Source organism: Beta vulgaris, chromosome 3 (genome assembly GCF_026745355.1).
Source record: "Beta vulgaris subsp. vulgaris cultivar EL10 chromosome 3, EL10.2, whole genome shotgun sequence".
Lineage (NCBI taxonomy): Eukaryota > Viridiplantae > Streptophyta > Magnoliopsida > Caryophyllales > Amaranthaceae > Beta > Beta vulgaris.
Window position 1 is genome coordinate 49,507,817 of NC_079204.1, and position 11,225 is coordinate 49,519,041.

The following is an 11,225-nucleotide window of genomic DNA, read 5'->3' on the forward strand; positions in this document are numbered from 1 at the left end:
CTACAATGGTTTGGGGAACAACTCGAGACTTATCCTACTCTTGCAGCAAATGGGAGATTCATGAAACTAGAAATTGATGCTGCACATGATTTGATCGAGGAGATGGCTATCCACAACTCTCAATATGGTAATCCTCGAGGACTAGCTAACAAGGGTGGAAAGCATGAGATAGATTCTATATCCTTATTAGCTGCACAGATGAATGCCATCAGCAATAAACTTGACAATATGCAGCTCTCCTCTCCTGCAAGTGTTGCTGCTTTGGGTACTACCTCCGAGATTATGTGTGATAATTGTGGCATAGTTGGACATTGGGCACAAGAGTGTCGGAGTTCTCTCGAACAAGTTAATGCTTTTCAAGCATATCGGCCGAACAACCCATACTCCAACACATACAATCCAGGATTGAGAAATCATCCTAACTTGTCTTACAAGAGCACTAATGTCCTGAATCCTCCTGCACCACAACCACAAGCACAACAATTGAACCAGGGTACTACCAACAACCTCCCAACACCCTCCTGGTTTCTCTAGACCACCTTTCAATCCATCTCAACAAGCACCTCCTGCCGATCCAATGATGGTTGAGATGAGAAACATGATGCTACAAATGCAAAAGGATCGACAAGCTGACAAGGCACAAATTGAGTCCATTCTTGCTCACAATAAGATGTTGGAGAATCAGTTGGCACAATTGGCTACTTCGAACTCTACTCGCCAACAAGGTGCTCTTCCAGCACAACCTGTTCAGCCTACAGATTCGGCAAATGCCATCACTCTCCGAAGTGGTTCTCACTATAATGGACCACCCATGCCTATTGATGATACTTTGATGTGAAAAATGATGAGGAACAGGTCCCAGCTGAAGCTAAAAATGACAAGGAGAACTCTCAGCAAGCCACTGAACATGAAGAGACCAATGAAGCCAAAAAGCCTGCTATTGAGGTTCCTCCTATCAAACTTCCTTTCCCCAATCGTCACCTCAAGAGTAAGCTGGACAAGCAATTTGGTAAGTTTTTGGAAGTCGTCAAGAATCTTCAGGTAACAGTTCCTTTCACGGAATTAATTACTCAAGTGCCTGCTTATGCTAAATTTATGAAAGATATCTTGACTAGGAAAAGGGCTTTTAACGAGGTGGAGACAGTTGCTTTTACTGAAGAATGTAGTGCCATTTTACAAAATAAATCTCCACCAAAATTAAAAGACCTGGTAGTTTCTCTATACCTTGTCACATTGGTAGTTTGTTCATTGATAAAGCTTTATGTGATTTGGGGGCTAGTGTGAGTGTTATGCCATTGTCTGTTTCCTCAAAATTGAATATGGGAAGTTTGAAAGTTACCAATATTACTCTACAAATGGCCGACCGTTCTGTTAAATACCCCCTAGGTATTTTAGAGGATGTACCTGTTAGAGTAGGTAAATTTTTTATTCCCGTGGACTTTGTTGTACTTGATATGGAGGAAGATAGGCAAATTCCAATCATTTTGGGTAGGCCATTCCTTCATACTGCTGGTGTGTCATTGATGTGAAAAATGGTAAGCTTACACTATCTGTTGGAGATGATGAGGTCACTTTTAATCTGAGCACTGCTTTGAAAAGTCCTATGCTAGAGGAAAAGTGCTATAGTATTGATGTGGTTGATTAATTTGCCATGATAACATGCCCCAAGCTCTCTATGGAGATCCCTTGGAGGCGGTACTTTGTCTTGATTCTTCCACAGGTGATGGCAGTATATGGAGCGATGAAGTAGATGCTATTGAGAGGATGCTAGCAAGTGAAGACTCTGACCTTGATGGATGCCAACAGGTAAAGAGTTTCGATCGATCTGTGTGTAATGTTGAGGTAAAGAAACCCGAACTTAAACCTCTCCCCTCTCACTTGAAGTATGTCTTTTTAGATGAGCAAGAGTTAGATCCTGTAATTGTCAGTGGTGCACTCACGATAGCCAACTTTCCAAACTTCTAGTTGTTCTGAAAAATCACAAGAAGGCTATAGGGTACAGTATTGATGATTTGAAGGGTATTAGCCCCGATTTTTGTATGCACAGGATACACCTCGAGGATGACCATAAGCCGTGCATTCAACCACAAAGGAGATTGAACCCAAACATGCAGGAAGTGGTCAAGAAAGAGGTGATGAAACTACTCGATGCAGGTATTATCTACCCTATTGCTGACTCTAAGTGGGTAAGTCCTGTCCAAGTAGTACCGAAAAAAGGTGGCATGACTGTTGTGAAAAATGAAAAGAATGAGTTAATCCCTACTAGAACTGTGACTGGATGGCGTATGTGTATAGACTATAGGAGACTCAACATGGCCACTAAAAAGGACCACTTCCCTCTACCTTTTATTGACCAAATGCTTGAACGGTTGGCTTGTCATAAATACTTTTGCTATTTGGATGGGTATTCAGGTTTCTTCCAAATTCCCATTCATCCTGATGATCAAGAAAAGACACATTCACATGCCCTTATGGCACTTTTGCATATCGTAGAATGCCCTTTGGTTTGTGTAATGCCCCTGCCACCTTTCAACGCTGCATGATGAGTATCTTTTCTGAGTTCATCGAGTCTATCATGGAAGTCTTTATGGATGATTTTAGTGTGTATGGTTCCACATTCGATACATGCTTAGTTAACCTCACTAAAGTCCTGAAAAGATGTGAAGAGTGTCATTTGGTTTTAAACTGGGAAAAGTGTCATTTCATGGTGACTGAAGGAGTTGTCTTAGGCCATATTGTTTCTGATAGGGGCATCCAAGTTGATCGAGCTAAGGTCCAAGTGATTGAGCAATTACCCCACCAGCTAATGTTAAAGGGGTACGAAGCTTCCTTGGTCATGCGGGATTTTATCGCCGTTTTATCAAGGACTTTTCGAAAATTGCTAAACCATTGACCCAACCCTTCTTAAGGATGCTCCATTTGTTTTTACTGATGAGTGTCTTGAGTCTTTTGACAGGATCAAGCAAGCTTTAATAACTGCACCTATTATCCGCTCTCCCGATTGGGAACTCCCTTTCGAGATAATGTGTGACGCCAGTGATTACGCGGTTGGAGCAGTACTTGGTCAACGTAAGGATAAGGTCTTGCATGCAATCTACTACGCTAGCAAGACATTGGACGAGGCTCAAGTCAACTATGCTACTACAGAAAAGGAGCTTTTGGCTATTGTCTATGCTTTAGAGAAGTTCAGATCTTATCTGATTGGCTCTAAAGTCATTATCTACACTGATCATGCTGCTTTGAAGTACCTTCTCTCTAAGAAGGAAGCCAAGCCTAGGCTCATTCGCTGGATTCTCTTACTCCAAGAGTTCGACATAGAAATTCGTGATAAGAAGGGCGCAGAGAACGTAGTAGCAGACCACCTGTCAAGAATCCGGCATGAAGATGGTATGAACTCAACTCCTATAGATGATTCTTTTCCTGTAACACCCCGATAATTCTCTCTTTCTAGAAAATACTTTTATAACAAATCTAGAGAATTACCCAGGCATTATCGCCCGTGTGATAACGTTTCGGCTTACTCAGAATTTTGCAGCGGAAAACTTACTAAAACAAAACCAACTTTATTAAACTTATGAAATAAGAGTCAAACAATGTTTGAACTGAAACACACCAACTTAAAGCTAAAGTCTGAAAATATAAATTCCTAGAAACAACTTAATAATGCTAATGTCACAAAAGCCTCTCCATTCCAGATTCCCCAATGGTATGCATCTTCGAACCTGTAATGTCAATGCTTTCTTGACTCTGCTCCCCGAAGGATCACCACAGGATCAATAGGCAAAGCCATGATCACAAACACAGACAAGCACGTAATCAGCAAAGCTGAGTACTACATATCAGACACAAATAATCCGAAGCATGATACTACAAACATAACTCGTAGGATTAAATAATAACATAAGTAAATAATACTCTACAAACAACTTTTACTGAACTACACTGGACCCAACTTTTATTACTTTAATGGAATAGTTATTGGACGAGTTGACCAACCAGAAATAGGAAATACGGTCATGACTCCGTAAACCAGAATGACCTACGATATCGAGGAACCTTTGAACTAAAGAGGAATGGTGATCAATCCAACCCTCGAAGATACATATCACGGCGGACTATGTACCCCAACCCTTAGTGTCCAACTCTAGACGTGCACCAGTCTAAAGTCTATAACTCATTCTCGTTTCACTTTACATTAAATATAATTATTACTTGTGTTGACACCACAACAACCAGATAACACATAATTCAATAATCACATAATCATAACAACATTCTTTTTATCTTTGAATTAACAAGTGATCCATAACTTATCAATCAAGACTCCTTTTATTTTCCTTTTTATCCTTTGTTGAACCTAGCCAACAAAACTCCGTACCTTTACATAGGTATAATCCATACTTACCAAATAAGATCCACGGTTCTTATAAGATAAATTAATAATCTCCAACAAATCTATGTAACACATGATTTCAACTTACTCAAATTAATCCACTCACGAATTAATACCAAAACTGAAATTATTGTTTGCATCAAACTTCCATACAAACAAGTCACACTCATACATATCATCAATTTACATGCAGCACACAGGCAAGTAACATGTAAAGCAATTATAGTAAATCATATACATGACAACAAGGTCCTATACATGATACTAATAAATAAAAACATCCCTAAGGCATGTTCCTAAACCATATAGCACGTAGACTATGTACGTACCTTGTATAAACGCAACGGTAGGCCACTTTTAAGCTCTAAAAGTCCCCTACAATGAAATCTCCGCCTAGAACAATAAATAGTCAAGTAAATACTTGAACTAAAAAAAATACAGCAACTTTAAAACATCCCAAACCCTTTTAAACTTCTTTAAAAAAATCGTTTTTATAATTTAAACTCTCATATTTTTAATCCCTAGTATAGATCAACTATTCTAGTGATTAAAAACATTAAAAACCTTAAAATATAACTTTCTGAATTTCCAGCATTTATAAAATTTTCTAAACTTCTGAAAATATTTTAAATGCATATAAAAATCGTATTCCAATCAAAATTCATATTCATACTTTAAATATACGATTTCTAGTGATTTAAAACCCTAAAAATCACATCTTTCATGATTAAAACTAAAAATAATAAATCTGAAATTTTTTTTCTTTTATACATATGATCGAAAATATATCTTCATAATAAAAATAATCTAAATCTAATCATGCAAATAATAATAAAATAACAATAAAAATTAGAACTTTAATGGAATCTTAAAGGAGAAGTAAAGAAAAACAACCAAATAAGAGGAGGAAGAGAGCGCCGCGGCTGTGACAGCAGCAAGGGGTGGCGGCAGCAGTTTTGGCTTCAAGAAATTATTGTGACGTTTCTTGTTCAACAAGAAACGTTACTTAGCGAAGAAGAAACAATTTTTGAGAGAAAATGAAACTCACGCTCAAGAGGAAGAGAGAGAGAAAATGTCGAGTGAGAGAGAGAAACGGAATCACGTGCAAGGAGGAGAGAGAAAATAAAGTGTAGGGCAAAATATTTGGGTTTTAGGATATTTAAATAGGCTAATCCTATTGGGCTTAGGAAAAGGAATTTCAATAATTAAAACTTTGATGACTAACAAGATGGGCTTATTAGGACTTTAGTCATCAAATCATCCTTTCCCTTTTTATTACTTTTGGGCTTTGATTCCATTAAGTTTCTTTTCAAAATGTCTTTTAATAATTAAATCTTATTTAAAACACGCTTAATTAAATATTACAAATTTATTAAGCTAGAAAAATATTTTTAGTTGACTTTTAAAATAGTCAACCCTTTTTAAAAGTCAAATCATTTTCCAAACTCATTTGGATTTAAATATAATACATAAATACTTAATATATTTATGAAAATCCTTTAAAAATGTGGGGGATTACAGTCTACCCCCCTTAAAAGAAGTTTCGTCCCGAAACTTAACACAAAACCCTCGTCTTTCGAAAGTTTGAACTCATCTTTCGAAAATCTTTGAAGAAAGGTAGTGCTCTCGTGCACTTTCCCATTTTTAAAACATTGTGTACTTATGAACACTTTTCTTATGCGGAGACTCTACTTCTTTTGCACTAACATGTGCAAATTGCCCAACATAGGCATACATATACATGAAAATCTCATAAAAATAGACAAAAAGCGCGAAATTTATCGCATTCTACCCCCCTTAAAGAAAACGAGTTACGCCCTCGTAACTCACCTCAAGGAATAGGTCTGGATACTTTTTCTTCATATCCTCTTCGGCTTCCCACGTTGCCTCTTCTGACTCGTGGTTAGACCAAAGAACTTTGACAATATGAACATCCTTGTTACGCGTACTACGCACTTTCCTGTCGAGAATCTTGACAGGTCTTTCCTCATAAGTGAGGCTACTATCTATCTGAACTCGTTCAGGCTCTAACACATGGCGCTCATCAGGGATATAGCGCTTCAATTGGGATATATGAAACACATCATGCATCTTTTCAAATTCCATTGGCAATGCCAATCTATAAGCTACTTTCCCAATGCGCTCCAAAATCTCATATGGGCCTACATATTTAGCACTCAGCTTGCCCTTTTTCCCAAATCTCATAACGCCTTTGGTGGGTGATACTTTCAGGAATACTTTATCACCTACAGCGAACTCATCTTCGCGCCGTTTTAAGTCTGCATAACTCTTCTGCCTATCTTGCGCAGCTTGAATTCGAGCCTGAATCAATCTAACGTTCTTGACGGTCTCCTCAATGAATTCTGTCCCCAAAACTACATTCTCACTATAGTCATTCCAGCAAATGGGACTTCTACACTTCCGTCCATATAACGCCTCAAAAGGTGCCATCTTAATACTCGCATGGTAACTATTTTGTAAGAGAACTCAATCAAATCTAATTGGTCCTCCCAACTTCCTTGAAAATCTATAGCACAAGCTCGCAACATATCCTCCATAGTTTGGTTAGTCCTCTCAGTCTGACCATCGGTCGCAGGGTGAAAGGCGGTACTCATCTTTAATGTTGTCCCAAGGTTTGATTGGACCTTTTTCCAAAACTTGATAGAAATCTAGAGTCACGTCTGAAATAATGTCCTTTGGACTCCGTGCAATCTCACTACATGCTTGATATAGGTTGTAGCGAGTTGCTTCTTCTTCCATGTCTCCTTAATAGGTATGAAAACAGCGGACTTGGTCAGTCTATCCACTATAACCCAAATGGTATCATTTCCACTCCTCGACTTGGGTAAGGCAGTCACAAAGTCCATAGAAATCGAATCCCACTTCCATCCAGGAACCTCTAGTGGTTGGACTTTCCCCATGGGCCTCTTATGGTCTATCTTCACTTTCTGACAGGTTAGACACTTAGACACATACTCGCTACCTTCGTTTCATGTTCGGCCACCAATATATCACCTTAAGATCCTTATACAGCTTGTCACCCCCAGGGTGCACAGAATATGGAGTGTTATGTCCCTCATCCATAAGACGTCTTTTTAAGGTCATTGCACTTCTGTGGTACACACCATCTCCCTTTAAACCTTAGACTCCCATCATCATGAATCTTGAAGTCTACTTCCTTACCTTGCTTCATTTTCTCTTTAATCTTATCTAGATGCTCATCCCCGACTTGACCCTCAATGATCTCATCGAAAACTGACACTCCCAAAGAAAGATTACTAAGTCTAGCCTTACTTTCCCCAGGATTTAAAATTTCTAGGTTCAACCTTTGCATATCTCTACACAACTCCTCAGGGACTATCAAAGCACTCAAGCTATGACTCGATTTTCGACTCAAGGCGTCAGCAACCACATTTGCTTTCCCCTCATGATACTGGATATCTAGATCATAATCCTTAATCAACTCTAGCCATCTTCTTTGCCTCATATTCAAGTCTTTTTGGGTAAATATGTACTTCAAGCTCTTATGGTCTGTAAATATCTTGCAAGTTGCCCTCCATAAAGATAATGTCTCCAAATCTTCAATGCAAACATATGGCAGCTAACTCTAGATCATGGGTAGGGTAATTAGCCTCATAAGGTTTCAATTGACGCGACGCATAAGCTATTACCTTACCATTCTGTTGCAACACACAACCCAAACCATTCTTTGAAGCATCACTATAGACCTCAAATCCCTCATTCCCATCAGGTAGGGTTAAGACAGGTGCAGTGGTTAAACGATCCTTCAAGATCTGAAAAGCTTCCTCACACTTCTCATTCCACTCAAACTTGGACTCCTTTTTCATCAAATTAGTCATAGGTCTGCTATCTTCGAGAATTCTCTCACAAATCTCCTATAATAGCCAGCTAAACCCAAGAAACTCCTAATGTCAGCACACTCTTTGGAGTTGGCCACTCACTCACAGCTTGAATCTTAGCAGGATCTACGAGACTCCTTCCTTAGACACAAAATGACCCAAGAATGCTACTTTCTCCAAACGAAACTCACACTTAGAGAACTTGGCATATAGTTGGTTCTTCTCAAGGTTTCCAAATAATCCTCAAATGTTCATCATGCTCGGTTTCATTCCTCGAATATATCAAAATGTCATCAATGAAAACCACTACGAACTTATCTAAAAACTCATGAAAGATTCTATTCATCAAGTCCATAAATATAGCAGGAGCATTGTTAACCCAAATGGCATTACAGTGAACTCGTAGTGACCATAACGCGTTCTAAAGGCAGTCTTAGGTACATCCTTATCAGCTACCCTCAATTGATGATATCCTGAACGTAAGTCAATCTTCGAGAACACACTCGCTCCATTCATATGATCGAATAGGTCATCTATTCTAGGCAAAGGGTACTTGTTTTTATGGTAACATTATTCAACTCCCTATAGTCTATACATAATCTCATACTCCCATCCTTTTTCTTCACGAACAAAACAGGAGCTCCCCAAGGCGATGCACTAGGTCTGATATAACCCTTATCCAAAAGTTCTTGCAATTGTGTCTTTAACTCACTCATCTCAGGAGGTGCCATTCTATAAGGTGCCTTAGATATAGGTGCAGTTCCAGGAACTAAGTCTATGGTAAACTCAACAGCTCTTGCAGGCGGCATACCTGAAATTTCACTCGGAAATACGTCCATAAACTCATTCACTATGGAACATCCTCAAGTTTTAACTCAGCTTCTTACTCACATCTTGCACGCTACAGAAAACAGCTCACACCCCTTTCTCATCAACTTCTGCACTTGCATAGCAGAGATCACTCCAAAGTTTTAGGTTTCCCAAATCGTCTATATGAGGTCAAATTTTCCCGAAGGGTTTTCAACACTACTTTTGAACTTCACAATCAATGTTGCCTTGTAATGACCTAACCAGTTCATCCCAAGAATCACATCTAGGTCTCCCAAATTAAATTCTATTAAATCAGACGGAAAGACAGAACCTACTATCTTCAAAGGCAGGTTTCTATACAACTTGGTACACCTTATGATTTCTCCAATAGGTATGCTAATAGGCAAATCAACACTTCAAAATCTACTAAACCCAATTGAATTTCCTCAAATCAAAGCTTGCTTAAATCACTGAGCCTTTAACTCCTCAATGGCTATTACCTCAAGTGCAAATCTAGACAATGCTATAACTTGCTATAATACTTAGAGATAGTCATACTTCTCATCCTAAGGTTTGATAAACTCTGGCTTTTAGTTTCCTCATAAAAGCAGGGTAAAACTTTTCTCTTAAAGCAGCAATAAAGGATTCCCAAATAAACTCTTTCATAATACTGAGTCTAGTCTCATTCTCTTTCTACTATAAGTCAGTCTCATCTTTCAGATACAATACAACTTGACCTACTTTAACACTCTCAGGACAGTTCACAGCCCAAAAATCTTTTCAAACGCCCTAATCCGACTCTCTAAGAGGATAGGGTCAGCTTACCCCTTAAGGTACGACAGTTTAATCTTAGCTAGTCTCTCAAACATGTCCCAGCAGAATCGGGACTTCAATTTTTCGAGTCAAATTCTTTGCACAGGCGAATAGCAGAAGCTAAGGCATCATTATTGTTTGACCTCTACTTCGCGACTGAAATCTAACGTAACTCTACTTTGGTTCCAGCATAACTTACATGCCATCTAATAAGGCAAACTTTGATTTGATCATTAAAGATCGCATCAACAAACAATTTCACTAAGTTTCAACATGAAGTTCTCTAATAACACATAATCTTCATGTAAAATATATTCACATCAACGTGCAAGTAGAAACAAGCAAGCAAGAATATAATCACATATGAAAATTAAATAATAAAAATATTCCCATCACGTGCCCAGAATAAATTCTTACTCACTCATATAAAAAATAATAACTTCTATTCCTCAATCGATAATAAGAATATTTACCCAATCCAAAATAACCAACTCATTTCTCAATAATATAAAAATACTAATAAGGAAATTTAAACCATTATAGCTTGACTACTTTCCAACAACTAATCTTAAAGCATAAATAAATACTCTATGGATTACACATCATTCTCATCCTTATTTCCTTTACTGGAGTAAACATTTCATCTTCAAAGTCTCCAAAGTCTTCACTATAATAATAATTAATAACAATAATAATTGATTCCTAGATCTAGTAGATCTTCAAATCTTTTGGATTGATGTCCATTTCATCCATCTCTAAAACATACATCGCTCAGAAATAAGTCTCCAAATAATATTTAGATGTCCTTTCAGTTTGCACTCTAGTACAATCAAACTCTTGAATTACTTCATATATCACTAACAGGGATCCTACTTTTAACCATAATGCATAATGATCTCAAGCTAATGTAACTATAACTTCAGGCTCATGACATCGAACATTCTCATCATCACTCAATATAATTGGGTTATGATGCTTCCTACTCTATTAACTTGCCTGACAATTCTATTAACTTGTCTGGCAGACATGATTAGGGATCTACAACAAATAAACCTATAATGGTTTATCATTCTCTCTAACGTGTTCCCACAAATAACAAGGGTAAACAAAAACAAAGGATGTAAAATATAACACCTTAGCAGGCAAGAAAATATAACAGTTAGCAGGGAAGAAAAACATTCATGCATCATAGCAGGGAAGAAAAATAATAATGCACTTATTTGCAGGGAAGAAAATAATGATGATGCTGAACTAACCTTTTAATGCAGGCATATAATATTTCTATCCTATATGCCCTTCTTATACTACCCATTCTCACAATGCTAACTATAAACCTTAAAGGCATGAAA